Source organism: Microtus ochrogaster, chromosome 6 (genome assembly GCF_000317375.1).
Source record: "Microtus ochrogaster isolate Prairie Vole_2 chromosome 6, MicOch1.0, whole genome shotgun sequence".
Lineage (NCBI taxonomy): Eukaryota > Metazoa > Chordata > Mammalia > Rodentia > Cricetidae > Microtus > Microtus ochrogaster.
This window is the reverse complement of record NC_022013.1, coordinates 24,358,610-24,374,944: the sequence shown is the minus strand read 5'-3', so window position 1 is coordinate 24,374,944 and position 16,335 is coordinate 24,358,610. Positions and strand designations below refer to the sequence as shown.

The 16,335-nt window shown below is 48.8% G+C and overlaps 1 protein-coding gene across 4 annotated transcripts in view; it reads left to right on the top strand.

Moving 5' to 3' along the window:
* Window positions 1-3,451: 3,451 nt before the first annotated feature.
* The window catches only part of Atp2b4 (ATPase plasma membrane Ca2+ transporting 4), a 105,985-nt gene continuing 93,101 nt past the window's right edge, over window positions 3,452-16,335 (top strand). For all 4 annotated transcript variants that reach the window (XM_026779808.1, XM_026779809.1, XM_013346741.2 and 1 more), the window contains exon 1: window positions 3,452-3,872. The gene's annotated coding sequence lies outside the window, so the exon portion shown is untranslated. The remainder of the gene's footprint in view (window positions 3,873-16,335) is intronic.

Genomic DNA, 16,335 nt, shown 5'->3' with positions numbered 1-16,335 from the left:
TGGGTTTTTGATCCTACTGCACGTACTGGCTTTGGGGGAGCCTAGGCAGTTTGGATGTTCACCTTACTAAACCTGGATGGAGGTGGGCGGTACTTGGACTTCCCACAGGTCAGGGAACCCTGATTGCTCTTTAAGCTGATGAGGAAGAGAGACTTGATCGGGGGAGAGGGAGGGAAATGGGAGGCGGTGACAGGGAGGAGGCAGAAATCCTTAATAAATAAATAAATTAAAAAAAAAAAAAAAGAAAATGAGTGGAGATACCAGACACCCTCCTTAGGCCTCTGCAGGTATACATAGGTATGCATCCCTGCATACCTGTGTGCATACAATTCTCCCTCACACATACAGACAGTGACACAAAGAAATAAACACGGAACTGAAGATAGATTTTCTTTTTAAGAAGAACCCCGGATCTGGATGTAGGGAGGATGGTTACCATAGATATAGAAATAGGAGTGATACATCCTGCATTCAAGAGCTGCAGAGGAATGATGGGGGGTTTGGGGGGAACCCAAGACTGAGCTCTCAGGAGGCAGAGTAACAGCCTGTGAAGCACCCGGGGTGAGATCACATTCTCTTCAGCAGAGGATGAGAGTGGCCTGACTGTGAACACCCAGGGCAGCGCTCCACCCCTTGCCCCAGAGAGGCAACTCTACTTTCCCACATCTCGTGGTTATTTTTATGGTTAGATTTATTTTTACCCACTCTAGACCTCAAACCTGCAGCTGGAAGAAACAAGACACTGAAGCTTCTAGGGTTCTAGAAAACACAGGCTGCAGTGGCTGGGTCAGCTACAAAAGCCAGGCTGTGGCTTCCTCTAGAATCCTCTGGAAAAGAAGTGGGAAGGGGAAAAAGGGTGTGTGTGTGGGGGGGGGGGTCCTTTTCTCTCAGCCCACAAGCCTAGCCAAGAGAAAGCCCCGTTTCAAGAGACGGACCTATAGCCCCTAAAGACACCAGCATCCCTGGCCCGCCAGCCTGGGGTGGGGACAGCAAAGCCTCTTTTCCTAGCAACAACCCTTCCACCGTGCCCACAGCCTGTCTCCCTATAGCCCAGAGAGCTCCAGGAGAGGATCTCGCTTTTTACGTACTGGCCAGCTCTGCCCAGGCATCATCTATAGCGGCCCCAGGCCAGACAGCCAAAGTACACTTCTCCTTTACTGGACCACACCTAGGTCTAAATGGTTATTCCCCCAAGACAAGTTTACCAAATGGTTAGGCAATGCCTCCTCCACGACTGTCACTGCTGAAAGCTGAAAACATACTTTCACACATTTAAAGAGCCATTTCAGAGACTGGCCTCCTCATGATAAAGACACAACTGACACTCACTTGGCCACGGCAACGTCAAACTGTTGCCACCCAGCCGAGTGCCTGACAAGCTATTAACGCTGAGGCTCTGTCTAGCTGACACCTCTCCTTTCCTTTCCCGTGTCTTCCCCAACAACAAATGTGGGCTCCTGAGATTTGGGTAGGACTTACCACATCTAGTAAGGTACCCTCTGTCTTTTGGTGAAATGCCTAGGGATAGAGATAGGAGAGAGATCAGAGGAGTTGGAGGTGTGGGGACATACGAGAACGACATCACCTCTCGTGTCTTCTAAGTGCCCCAAGAGTATAAGCGGAAATCCCGGAAAGAACTGCCTAGAACATCATCCTTGGTTTCTTTCATCAGAGGATGATTCTAAATTCTCCCCTTACCTCGCAACTGGTTGGGCTTTGGGAAGAAAGGCAGCAGCATGGATAGGAGCTGATTTGTTCCCGCCTTAGACCAGTGGTAGATAATCTCTTCTATAAAGAGAAAACGCCTGGGTTCTGAGCCAAACTGCCCTAAATAATTCCTTTACTTTCGCTTGGTTACCTTCTCCCTAGCTCAGAAATAGGATGCAGATGAGTTATTGAGAAATAGCAGAACATGTTAGGAGTGGTCATGTATGTATATGATCCCAGCAATTAGACCGTAGAGATAGGAAGAGCAAGACCAGCCTCTGCTATGTTGCTTGAGGTCAGCCTGGAATAAATGTCCCAAAACACAAAGCAAACATAAAGGAATCGATGGGACTAGTGAAAATTCAGGACTCAGTGATAGACTCAGTGGGTCTGCTTTGCAGCTCACAAGCCTCTGCATCCTGGTGCAGAAAGGGGCCGAGAAGCACAGGTATGACGTGCAGTACGGAGTTAGTTCTGGGGTTTATGTGTTTGTTCTTCGGAGATGGGCTCTTGTTTATTGTGTCTCTCACTGTGTAGTCCAGGCTAGCTTCAAATTCCTAACAATCCTACTGCCTCAGCCTTCTGGTTGCTAAGATTACAGGTGTACTCCACCGTGCCTGGCTGGGTATTGGAGCATTTTTGAAGCTCTATTAATAGGTTGAAAAAGGGTGACAGTCCCCTTCTTCACAACATGCAGTACATCTTAACTTGTGAGGTGAGGTTAGCCTTTCCTAAGCAGATAAACATGAGCGCATATGCTGGCTCAGGTAGGTAGGTGTGGGAACGTATCAGTCAATGAAGATGTGTTGTGTGAGCCAGCTGAGGATGCGTGTTTGTACTTGAAAGCCATAAGGTTCCATGCAGAAGCTACGGGTGGCACTGTTGCACAATGCTGGTGGGTGTGTGGCACGGGGGAGTGATTAACAGTTTATAGGCTGTGTCTGAGTGTGTATGCGTACAATCGAGAATGGCAGTGTGTGACAGTATAGTGACGGGTAGAAAAGCACAGAGCCTCTGGGACAGTCTGACTTGCCCTTGAGTCCTGACTGTGGTTAACCAGATGTATGACCTTGAGCAAATCACTCAATCTTTAATTTCCTCAACCGTGAAATGAGGACAGGAATGAGTACCTTTTGAGACTACCAAGGGGACTAGAAACGATACTGTAGATGCAAAGGTTTGGGTGTACAGCCTACACACAGGCAAGCAGCCGGTCTGTGCCCTGTGGACATGGCTTCGGTTGGGTACACAAGCAAGAGAGAACAAGATTTGACCTGTGTCTAAAGGGTGAAGAGGCACCCTGAACAACTGCTTCGCCTTTGCCAGTGAACTCCCAGTTCAGAGGGCGTCAGTAGATCAGGTGCCCACAACCTCCTGAGGTTTCTTGGTCTTGAGTCTAAATCAGTGTGAGATTGAGAGGCCTGGAGGAGCTACAGGAAGCAGAAAGGCTTGCAGACGCTGCCTTTATTTTCCCTCCACGCGGCAACGGTTGAAGACCGCTGCCCACATCCACTCCCACCTCCACCCAGACCCACCCCTGCTCCGCTCTCTTTTCAACAAGTAAGAGCCAACGCTGGGGAAAAGCCAAGAGGACAGAGGATTCCCCACAGCCTTCCCCATTCCGCCTTAAAACTGAACAAGAAGCATCATCCCGCCGCGCCTTGCACTCGGGCCACCTTAAGAGCTGAGCAATGCTTTGGCCTCCCGCCAAGCCCCACCCCCGCCGGCTCGCACTCCGCCCCTTTCTCCTCCCGCTCGGCTGGGGGAGAGCTGGGGAGCCCCAGTCTGGCCGGAGTTGGCTGGAGCTGTTGCCATGACAAGCATTTTCTTAAGACAGCTCTGCTGTTGAGACCGTCCTAGGCTGGGGGTGGGGTGGGGGCACGAACTTCCTGGGGGACCATCCCTCCCAAGACCGCGAGTCAGACACCCGCCCAGCTCCCTGCACCCATTTTCTTCCAGGAAGGTCCTTCGCGTGGAAGGGCTAAGGAAGAAGACCCAGCCCACTCCCCCAGCTGTAGCGCAAAGGCCAGAGCGCAAAGCCAACATCACTAGGTGGTTTGCCACACTGGGGAGAGCGGTGGGTGGTCACCCCACCCTACTCGGTTCATGGAAACGCGGAGGGAGAGTCCCGCTTGGAGACACCTGAATCTTTGCTAGAAAGAGAGGTAGGTTTGCAGAGAATGAATTGACTCTGGGATTTGCAAACTTTGTTTCTTTCTTTCCTCTCAATGGCTTCTCAAAGTACCCGAATTTCCTCTTGCTGGCGAATTGTGGGAGGGTGGGGTGGTGGAAGAAGAGAGAGGGGGGGGGGGGGAGAAAATGGGAACGATTTCTTCAACGCGGTCTGTCCTCGCTGGTTTCTGAAGAATCATATAATCAAACAAGTGATTCCTTTGCGTTTTCCTCTGGATCCCGGGACGGGTGGGGAAATGGAGGGACTGCCTTTTTCTCACCTAAATTAAGGTCTTGGAACAAGTATTTATTCCTGCCGACCCCCATCTGTTCTGGCTCTTTCCCCCCTCCCCCTTGGCTTGGGAACCAGCCGCAGAATGGAAAACTGTTGCGGAAAAAAATATTTTCCGCGTCTGTTCCCTTTCTCGAAAGCCCCAAAGAGAGATGGGAAAAATAGAACCAAATAAATCTTCAGCGGGAAGGAAGGCCTTAGAGCCAAGGAGGGGGCACACTGGGGCACAAGGTGGAGGCAGGCTAGGAGAAGTTGGAGGGTGAGAACCAGGAGTGCACAAATTAAATTTCTTTGGCTTTGCATAGAAACCTCAGCAGTTTCTCTCTGCGGCTTACAAAACATCCTCAGACTTTGACGTCTATAATTAGCTGTGGAAAAAGCTGGGAGTTCCCTCTCGCTGCTGTTGTTTGAGTGAGTGTGAGCGTCCAGAACCAACTGTATGAGTGTCTCTGAGGGCACCGCCCCGCACATCTCTGCTTCTATAGGAAAGGAAAGAGAAGGGACACATTGAAAAGTTTTCAGTTTCAAGCCCCAGACTATGGGGCTGATTGACCTGAGCCTCTGGCATCTCCAGAGGGTCTCTACAGATCGCTTAAGTGACAGACGCTAAGGCTGGGATCCCCCCCCCCTTCTCTCTCTCTCTCTCTCTCTCTCTCTCTCTCTCTCTCTCTCTCTCTCCCTGTTTTGGTAGTGGGGTTCGGCTGGCATCTTTCCCTGAGATGAGCCCAGCCTCAGACTCTGGTCCACCTCTAGAAGAAAGAGTGCCAGCTTGCTTGCTTCCAGCTGGGTGGGGGAGATGGGAGGAGAGGCCCAGCAAATTCTAGGAGCAGAGAGAGCATGCCCTGGCCAGAGACATCTCCTTCCTGGGTACTGCTTCAGGACTCACAATCCCCTCCACACCTGATGCTGGCACGTGCTGGATTGGTGGGGTGGTGAGATGTCAGGTGAAGAAATCCGGGGCTGCTGTGATGCTGTGAGGGGGGGGGGGAGAGCAAATTCCCATTCTGCAGGTTTTCTTCTCCAATTGGGTGTCTGGCAAGGAGTCTTCAGATCCACCCCTTCCATGCTTTGACACCCCTACCCACCCACGTGAGCTCCCCCTGTACCTGCCTCTTCCCACTTAAGAGACCCTTGCTCTGGGTCCTCCTTATCTGGAAGGGAGGAAGTCAGGGTAATTCCAGGCTGAGACCAGCATGGGAAGGGGTCTAGGGGAGAGGAGAATTTCAAGAGAGGACCCTATGATGTGGGCAGGCTTGCTAAGTTATCTTGGAGGCTCCGAGAAAAGCCTTGCTGAGACCCTGGGAAAGAAATAGGAGGAGAGTTTAAAAGGCAGCCAGGAAAGCCGCCAGAGCAAGCTTCCATTTGGAGGTGTTGGGTGACGGATCAGACTGTGCCCCTCGGCCACTCTACCCTACCTGTGGTCTGTTCCCAAGAAGCTTTGATGCCCTTCTGTAGGAAGAGGAGGAGGGACTCCTTGGGGCAGACACTGGTAGATCCGGACCGGGTGCTGCCTGAGGTGCTTAGCACTCACCAGGGGGTCAGCTCTAATGGCCTTAAGTCCCCGATCTTGGGCAGCTGGGGAGACTGCTTTCCAGCCAGCTGTGCCCCTGCCTCTCCCAGCTGTTAGACTAGCAGGGCTGGGAATCCTGCAGCAGAATCTGGACCCCCGCCTCCTCCCGTCTAGCAGCCTCCGTGACCTGCCCTATTGTCAGCCTCTCGGCAGCCTGGCTCCACCCTCCCAGCTGGCTCTGCCTTAGTCTGAGTACTCCGAGGAGAAATGGCTTTGAGTGAGTAGAGGCTTCTAGCATTCCAGCCCCTGCCAGTGCCTGGGTCCTTTCCCCTTCCATTTTCCATCTCTGTGTCCCTGGATCCTTGGATCCAAGGTCAAGTTGAAGGGGCTAAGCTTGCCTCATCCCTCAGAGTCCCAGCTTCTGGCATCGTGCTGGGACAAATAGAGGCATTCTGTCAACACTTCAAAGAAGAGAGGGGTAATTTAGTTTTTAACAACATTTATTGGGGAACCACGTCTGGAGGACAATGTGTTCTCTCTTTCCACCACGTGGGTCCATGGGGACCAAACTCAGGTTGTCAGAGGCTTCAAGGCAGGAGTCCTTCCTTACCCACACAGATCCATCTTGTCCCAGAGGGTGGAGTAGTAGCACCTGTGAATCAGTTGCATGGGGAGGTGTAGGAAGGGGCCCCTAGTTCGCCCTCTGTTCTATAGCTTCACCTTGATCTGGGAACCCTGCTCACCGCAGAAGGGTGGGAAGGAGTGGCTAAGTCAGATTGTCACATTGCTATGGTCTTTGATGTCAGAAGAGAATCAAAATGAGGGTACTGTGTGAGGGGGGGGGGACAAACTAAAACAGTCAGAGTCTGCCCGAGGCGTGGTGTTGGAAGTAAGATATGTTGGGGATGAAGGTCACCAGGCAGGAATATCAGGGAGCCTTTCACCCGCTCTCACTTTCTGTAAGAGCTAGAGAAGAAGGGGGACATGGACTTCTCTGCCAGCATTGCCGCAGCCACAATCTAACCTGAGACTATTAAGCTGACTTCTCTCAGTATCCATGGCCCTTTGCTCTTTATCCAGTGCTCTGGGCCTCTGGGCCAACCCCCACATTAAGGTCTACCAAACTTCTGAAGGAGATGAGGAATATGTTTACTTGGGATGCCTTGGAGCTTAAGAAGCCTATTTGATGTTCCCTTACAGGTAAACGCCCCACCCTGAGCCTGCCCTTTCTTGGAGGGTTATCTGTCAGACCATCTGTGTTCCTTCCCTACACGGGACTCCTGAGATAGGCTGCCCACCCAGCCCACTGCCTGCTTCTAGGGGGGCTTTGATTCCTTCCATCGCTATTGCCAGGAGGGAGGAAGAGGTGGGGAAGATAGGGTGGGGTGGGCACCCTCTAGATACAATCTAACTGGGCTGACAGCACTTCTCCTCTGTTTTTCTCTCTGGAAAATAGATAATATACTCATTGTTTTAAATTGACACAGAGTGTGTATTTATAGATGCCATGTTTTGATATATGTACATACTATATAATGTTCAATCGAAATCTCAGACACTTGTCATTTCCTTGTGGTTAAAAAAATTCAGCGGTGCTTTCTTGTGGATTGTTTGGAGTGGAACAGCACACTGTCATTTTGTCCAGTCATATCAGAGAGCAACAGAACTTATTCCTCCTCTCCAGCTCCGGCTAGGTGGTGTCCATCATCCTGTCTCCATCCCTCCTCCCCAACCTGACAACCACCACTCCTCTCTCAGCTCTGTCACATCCGCTTGTCCAGATTCCACATGAGGTCATCTGCTCTTTGTCTTGCCGTGCCTGGCTAGTCTCGCTTAGCACAGTGCCCTCATCTCCTTCTATGTTGTTGCAAATGACAGGTTACCCTTCTTCACGTGACTGATGTCACATGTTCTTTCCCAGTCCGTCAGCTGACGGAGACTTTGGTTGTTTTGATTTCCTTGCTATTTTGAATAGTGTTGCTGCCATAGACAGCAGGCAGATGTCCCTTTGATCTTATTTCCTCTCCCTGTTTACCTAGCCGTGGCATTGCTGGATCATATGGCGGTTCTATTTTCAGTTCTGTTTGTCTGTGTGGTGCTGGGAATCGAACCTAGAACCTCTCGTAAGCCAAACAAGTGCTCAGCCACTGGACACCCCGCATCTATCTGTTACTGTTTTGGTGAACTTGCATAATGTTTTCCATAATGATTGTATCATTTCCCCTTTTCTGTAGGTCATAGACATGAGTGTGCCCTGGGCCAAGTGCTGTGGAGTGTTTTATACTCTGCTTCCTCTCCCAGCATCCCTCTGTCTCCTCTTTCCCTAGGATGAACCACTCTTATCCACTGACTTACTTTCTTTGCGCGTGTTCAACAGAACACGACAAGGACTCTCTTCTTCCTCCACCTTAAGTGACTTCAGCCCACATAGTAAACTTGTGGAAGAGCAAAACCAGGAAGGAACTAGCTAGAGTCAGATCTGAGGACTTCTGGTCCAAGACGTATCTGTTGGTCAGTATGGAGTGGGGAGAAAACTGGATGAGGACATAGGCACCGAGGATTTGGGTCCCTGCCTCTCTGTCAGGGTGTCAGCAAGGCCACCTTCTTCCTGCCTTTCTTCCAGCCGTCACTTAGGGTGGGCAGTAGCACTGAGATGGTATGCTTACTGCAAATCATGTCCAGGACTCTGCCTGGGCTTGAAGAAATTCAACTCAGGGCGCTACAGTGAGGTCCGGCTCGTTTGTAGAATCAATGTCAGGAGGGCAGAGTAATACAGCCTCTAGAGGGAGGATGCTTGCTGTGTCTGACAGACCACATACGCGTTTACACAGCAGCCCAAGTCGTCATCCCAAGGATGCAGACCCACAAATGAAGAAACATGTGTGCGTAAGATGAGTCGGGTGTGTTTGTAATGGAAACCATTGCAAACTGTCCTGCTGCCCATTCTTTTTTTTTTACCTTTTTCTTTTTTATTAAATGAATTAATTTTTGAATGATCTTTTCTCATTTTACATACCTATCACATTCAAGCACTAAGGATAAATCCTTGTCCCACTGCCAGTGACCTCAAAGACTGCCCCAACCACATATCTGTCACCCACATTCAGAGGGCCTAGTTCGGTCCTATGCAGGTTCCCCTACTGTCAGTCCAGAATGAGTTCCCAGTAGCTCAGATCAGCTGCTTCTGTGGGTGTCCCCATCATGGTCTTGACCCTTTTGCTCATATTATCGCTCCTCTGTCTCTTTATCTGGTCTCCGGAAGCTTGACCCAGTGTTCGCTGTGGATCTCTGCATCTGCTTCCGTCAGCAGCTAGATGAAAGTTCTATGGTGACAATTAAGGTAGCCATCAATCTAATTACAGGGGAAGGCCAGTTCACGCACCCTCTTCACCATTGCTTAGGGTCTTAGCTGGGGTCATCCTGTGGATTCCTGGGAATTTCCCTGGAGCCCTACTGTCCATTCTTAAGAGCATAACTAAAGCTGGGTGTGATGGTGCACACCTGGAGTCTCAGAACTTGTGAGGCTGAGGCAGGAGAAGTGCTGTGAGTTAGAGTCCAGCCTGCAGTGCACAGAAAAACCTTGTCTCCAAAAAGAGAAAGGTGTGCGTGCGCGTGCATGTGCATGTGTCTGTCTGTGCTCACACACACATATGTGCATACACACGCCAATAATAAATTCAAAATAAGAAAATGGTTTCCTATAGGAAACAGACGAGGGGACAAGAAGTGAGATTGTTCGGTTTTCCCTTTTCAGACTGTTTTGATTAAAATACTTACATATCTCAACAATTAAATTAGGTCCAAACAAAAAGTAAATCTCACGAAAACAGAAACACTGACTAATCGAGTAACAATTTCATTACAAGGAATTAAGTAAAAAGTTTAAGGCCTCTTTTTATTTTGAGACAAGTTTAGATTGGTCTTAAACTTGTAGTAATCCTTCTGCCTCATCCTCAGGAGTGCTCCAACTGTAGGTATGTGCCACTACATCTGGCTAATTACAATATGTTTCCGTGTCAATGCTCTGACTCTATAGTCTTGGTAGAAGATATAGTCTAAGCACTGAGAGAAACTTCGGACTGTCCTTCATAGGTATGCTATGATTCGTGATATTGGTGTCCTGAGTAGAAAACCGTTCCATTTGTTATAGGGCAGATGGGATGCGTATCTGTGCTTGGAACTCAGATGTCTGAGAGTCAGGGTCTGTGTATGGAGAGAGACAGAGAAGAGCATGGATGGATACGGGGGAAGCACGGGATCCTTTGCATCTTTGTCTGTTTTGTTGGTCCGCCCACCAAAAGTGTCCAGAAGCAAAGCTACGTCCAGTGCTGGATTTTTATTTGCTCATCTTGATTGCATGCATGCATGTGCACAAGATGCATGTGGAGAGGGTACATGCGTAAGGGGGTGGTGAGAAAACAACTTTGTGAAGCTCAGAGATAGGATTCAGCTTTCCAGTCTTGCACAGCAAGCGCCCTTACCTGCTGAGCCATCTCGGCAGCCCCTGAATTTTTATTTCTAGGTACCACATCCGCTATTAGAAGCCAGAGTCACTTGGCTGTTACAGGGTCTGAGTCTGGCCAAGGACAGTAAACTGTGTTGTGCCAGGAAGCTGGAGCATGTGCATGTCAAAGAGCACAGGAGTCTGTGTACAGGGACTTTACAATGGATGGGAGATACTAAGAAACAAAGAGAAGCCCTGGGCGGTGGTGGCGCAAGTCTTTAATCCCAGCTTTCGGGAGGCAGAAGCAGGCAGATCTCTGTGAGTTTGAGGCCAGCCTGGTCTACAGAATGAGTTTTAGGACAGGCTCCAAAGATACACAGAGAAACCCTGTCTTGAAAAATTGAGAGAGAGAGAGAGAGAGAGAGAGAGAGAGAGAGAGAGAGAGAGAGAGAGAAACAATTGTGCCATAAAAAGTTCTTCACGAGTCCAGTCTAACAGCTGAAGGGGCAGAGAGGAACAGGGAGGAAAACTCTTCAGAGAAATGCTGGCAGATGCAGAAGTGCTGGGACTCTTTACATTTCAATTTAGCCTTGCCTGGTGGCTGCCTGGGAGACCGAGGCAGGACGATCACAAGTTCAAGGTCTGTCTGGGTAACTTAGAAAGGCCTTGTCTCAAAATAAAAATATCCAAAAAAATGGTTTGGCATTTAGCTTAATGGTAGATTATTTGCCTAGGGCATACCAGGCCCTGGTTCAACCCCTTGTGCCACAAGAAATAAGCTTATTTAAGTAAGTTTATTTATTTAGCTGGGCATGGTGGCAGATACCTGCAGTCTCAGTCACTTGCAACACCATGGGGTAGTGATTAGTTAAGGTTTCTATTGCTGTGCAGAGACACCATGACGGCAGCAACTCTTACAAAGGAATGCATTTAATTGGGGCTGGCTTACAGTTTCAGAGCTTTTGCCCATTATTGTCATGGTGGGAAGCATAGGCCTGCAGGGAGACATGCACGGTGCTGGAGAAGGAGCTGGGAGTTCTCTATCCGGATGTGCAGGCCACAGGGAGCCACTGGGGCTGACTTGAGCTTCTGAAACCTCAAAACCCACTCACAGTGACACACTTCCTCCCACAAGGCCACTCCTGCTCCAACCTCCATACCTAATAGTACGACTCCCAGCCTCCCTGGTGTCCAAGCATGCAAATACATGAGTCTATGGGAGCCATTCCTGTTCAAACTACCGCAAGTGGTGAGTTGATGGCCAGTCTGGACTGTATAGAGAAGTTCTAACTCAAAATTGTTTAAATTTGTTTTTTGGGGGGCTTTTTTGTTTGTTTTTTGTTCTTTGGGATTTTTGTTTTGTTTTGTTTTTGTTTTTTTGATAAGGTCTTACTTTGTAACCCTGGCTGGTTTGGAGCTCACTCTGTAGACCCCAAACTTACAGAGATCCACCTGCCTCTGCCTCCTGAGTGCTGGGATTAAAAGTATGCCACCATGCCTGCCCTTAAGTTTGAATTTTAGTTGAAAAATAATTAAATATGGAATAAACAATGTGAGATCTTGATATATACCATAGAATAAGTAAATTAAGATGATTAACATACCCGGGACCACATGTTTGTCTTCGCAGTGTTGTGGTCTAAGCACTTCAAGTCTCTACTCTAAGCAGTTTTGAATGTAGTCCCCACACTAGGCTGATCGCTGGGACTTATTCCTTCTCACTGAAACTTTGTATCACTTAGCCAACATCTCCTTCGGAATTTCCCCAACAATAAGCCGATTCAGGCTAGGCGCATTAATAGATGATAAAATTATTGAGCAGGAGAGGGGAGCACTATTAGATCAAAGGTTGGTCCCAGCATGCATTGCAGAGTGACTGACTTGACAGAAATTGCTTTTTCACAGTTCTGAAGCAAACCTGGAGGCAGGAGAGGGCCATTTTCTCCTTCTACGCCCCGGAAAGGGGCAGTACAGAGGCCATTATGCTCATTTGTGTCTCTTCTGAAGACACTAACCTATTCACCAGGCTCCTGCCCTCCGGATGTCTCACGCCATCACTTTTGAGGATTTAATGACTATGAGTTTGGGGCCACAGAAGCGTTCAGTCTGCAGCACAACAGGTCCCCTCACAGGCTGCTCTCCATCCAAAGTGTGGGGAGTAGGCACTTGTCACCTTGATGAGTAATCTAGCATCCTCAATGGTGGGGACTCCCCACCCCCAGACAGGAAAACTTCCCTGAGCCTTGCAAATAGGAATCTTAACCACAGTCTGTGGTCTAGCCAAAACTGCTTAGGCAGATGACAGAGACATCTAAAGCGGGGGCCATGCTAACTGGCAGCCAAGACTCTTCCAAGAAACAAACAAAAAAAAAAAGAATGTCATAAAAGCATAGCAATTGGTGGAGGGGACACTGACAAGTTGGTTTGACAGGAAAGCGTGCCTGCCGCGAAGCTGGAGACCTGAGTCTATCTCTGGGACATGCAGGGTGGGAAAAGAGACCATTTCTTGAAGTTGTCCCTGACTTCCGCATGCTCACACCCATACACAAAATAAGTAAGGACATGAAAAGAACACTGTGGCTACAAAAGGCTGACGGTGGAACCCAGTGTAGATTAGAAGAAACAAAAGAAGAGCTGGAGACATGAGTCATTGAATAAGTGTACTTACTGTTCCCGGCTCCCCTGAAGAACACGGGTTCAGTTCCCCACACCAACCTCAGACGGCGTACAGTCTTCTGTAACGTCAGCTCCAGGGTGTGCGATCCCTTCTGACCTCTGTGGGAACTCTTATTCATGTGGCACGCAGAAACTCACACAAGCACACATACGTCCGCATGAAATAAAAAACATAAATCTTTTAAAATAAGAAAATGAGAGAAATAAAAGAGCAGTCCGTCTATATACACTGCATGAATTTTAAATTGTTTTGCATCTTTGGTATCTGTGTGCATGTGTGCACTCTTGGCATGCGTGTGGAAGTCAGAGGACAACAATGGGAGCTGTTTCTGTCCTTACACCATGTGGGTACCAGGGATCAGACCCAGCAAGTATCCTTACCCACTGAGCCATCTCACTGACCCAGCGTATACAGTTTAAAAATTAATTCTATATGTTTATTTCCTTTAGGTAGATGAATGTTCTGCCTTGCGTGCATATCTGTTAATCTCGTGTGTGCCTGGTCCCTGTGGAGGTCAGAAGAGGGTATCAAATGCCTAGAACAGGAGTCACAGGCAGCTGTGAGCCACTGTGTGAGTGCTGGGGAATCGAACTTGGGTCCTCTGCAAGAGCAGTCAGTGCTCTTAACCACTGAGCCATCTCTCCAGTCCCAGTGTATAAATTTTAATTGCATAGAGTAGGGTGTATATTGCTAAAGACATCCTGGGACAATTGGGACTATTTTAGTCTAGATATTAGGTGACATGTAATTATATTTTTCAGATGTGAAAGTGGGAATATGATTTATGTGGCAGTATCCTTTTTATGCAAAACATTTAAGGCAAAGTGTTTGTTAGTTATTTTCAAATGCTTAAGCAAAAATCTGTGTGCAAGTACGCCACACACACACACACACACACCACACACACACACACACACACCAATGAGATGGCGATGGGAACAGTTGGTAAATCTACTGAGAATAACGAGGATAAGACCTCTTCCTTAGTGTACGCAGAGCCCGAATTTCAACCCCAGTGCTACAAGAAAACAAGACAATTGATGTCTGGGTGGTTGATTTTTACAGGGTTTGTGGAGTTTGGGGGTTTGTTTTGTTTTCCTTCAACATCTCTGGTTTGATATATTTAAAAGTTTAAGGGAGAGGCCAGAATACCAGAAAGATCAGAAAGGACCCCTAGATTCCTAGGTTCCTGCCCCCACTTCCCTAAGCACCCAGCGGGGACTTCTCACACAGTTACTTCCCCCAGGTCCTCCCTCTCACTTCTGTGTCCTGTGAGTAGGCGAGTGGGCCAAGCAGTGCCCAGGAGATGCGATGGCTCTGTGCCTTGGCCTATAGGAAGCCTGAGGACCTAGGGGCTTCACCATTTGAGGAGGGGTGCTGGTTGTAAGAGGAAGAACGTGCCCAGAGACCCAAAGTTGTCGCTGACCTCTTGTGACCCTTCACGTAATCTAATGAGGTAATTCTGAAGGAACCTGCTCTGCCTGCACAGAGCTTTGGTCACTGGGCTAACTATGGCCTTCCAGACTCTCCCTTGTTGGGGACAGTAGACCCGGTTGCTCTGTCAGTGACCCAAATCACTGCAGCCACTCCTACCTTCCCAGCCTGGTCCTGGCTCTAGAGAGAGGTCCAGTTTCTGGGGCTGCTCATCTTTCTTTCCCTGGAAACCCTGGATGAGGCCCAGTGCCGCTCAAGGCTCTTTTCCCATAGGAAAGGGTTAGTGATCCTGCCTTCAGTTCCTCTCCTGTTTCTTTTCTGGAGTCTAAGGGAGCAGGAGCCAGGAAGCTGAAAATGGGCAGACAGGGAGGGGCTTGTTCTAGGAGCACAGAGCTAGGAATGAGAGGCCTGTGAGATGCTGTCTGTATGACCTTGACTGAGGCAGCCAACTCCCTGAGCCTTCACGCCCATCACTACACCATGAAACCAAATTTAGTCATTCAGAGTCTACATGCTACAACCTGTAGCTAAATCCCACCATCTGCTTGAGATGATCAGAAAGGAGGCCAGATAGGCTCTGTCTTAGACAACTACCCTTGGAGTTAGAAGATTGAGACAGGTTTTAGGTTCCCACCCCTGAACGTCAGTTAGCAAGGATTTGGTATTAATACTTTCCCAGTGACCTGTTGCTGTGAAGAGATGGTCAAGGAAACCCTTAGAAAAGAAAGCATTTAGCTGGGGCTGGCTTACAGTTTCATTATAATATTTCATTATTATAAGCTTACTTAGTTCATTATCATCATGGAAGGGACCATGGTGATACACATGGTGCTAGTCGGTAACTGAGAGCTACAACCTCTTAGAGAGATCCTCTGGCAGAGAGAGAGAGAGAGAGAGAGAGAGAGCGCTAGGGCTATCATGGGCTTTTGAAACCATAAAGCCCACCCCCAGTGACATACTTTCTCCAATAAGGCCACACCACCCAATTCTTCCTACCCAAGAGTTCCACTCCCTGGTGACTAAGCGTTCAACTATATGAGCCTATGGGGGCTGTTCTCCCTCAGACCACCACACCCAGCCATGATTGTACTTTGTCAAGAGCTATCAACACTGACTAGAGGTAGAAAAATCCAAGTCTTCAAAGACTTATTGCCTTCTAGGGGTCACAAATCCCAAGAGACCCATTAGATTGAAATTACCAATGTAATTGACCCAAAGGTAGTTTCCTATGGTTTGGCCTAAATATCAGTATATTGAATGTTGGAAGATGGGGTTGTATACTTAGTGCTGTGGGTCAGTGGGGTTAGCAACATTTATGGAGTCACTTGCTAGGCCAGCTTGCCCTCTCTCTCAGTATGTTTGGCTCTGTGGGTGGTGCACGTGTTATTCAAGTCTTTTTCCAAACTTCCATTGAAATTCTTACATTAACCTTCCTGGAATTGGCCAAAACAGCTTTCCCTGGAGAGAAGAAATTGCCACCCACCTCACAAGACTGCCTTGATGTCCCTAGCGCCTGGCTTGATACTTGAGCATGGAAAAAAACTTCAAGGGAAAAGAAACAGACTACTCTAGCCCCTTGCCTATGGCAGAGAGGAGGACACACACTTAAAGGGGCCCTGGCTAGGCTGGAACTTACTACATAGCTCAGACTGGCCTAGAACTCACAACTCTCCTCCTGCCTCTGCCTCCTAAGTGCTGGGATTACAGGTGTGTGCCACCATGTCTGAATAATTATATTGTGGTACTAGAGATTGAACCTAGAGTCTTGACTGAGCTATATGCCCATCTTTTTATTTGGGACAGGGACTCACTAACTTGACCAAATTCCTGTTGCCCATTCTGGTCTTAGACTTTCAACTCTGCTGCCTAAACCTAGAAAGTAGCTGGGGCTCTAGGCCTGTGCCACCAGACCTGCCTCAGCTGAACATAATTTTGAGGGGAAGCAGTTGCCAGGCAGGATCTGAAGGAGTAGAAAGGACAGGATAGAAGTTGGGCAGAGGGGAGGTGCGGGGAGGGGGCAAACCTGGAGGGAGGGCTGTGTGGGGCAGAGGGGAGGCGGGGCAAACCTAGAGGGAGGGCTGTGTGGGGCAGAGGGGAGG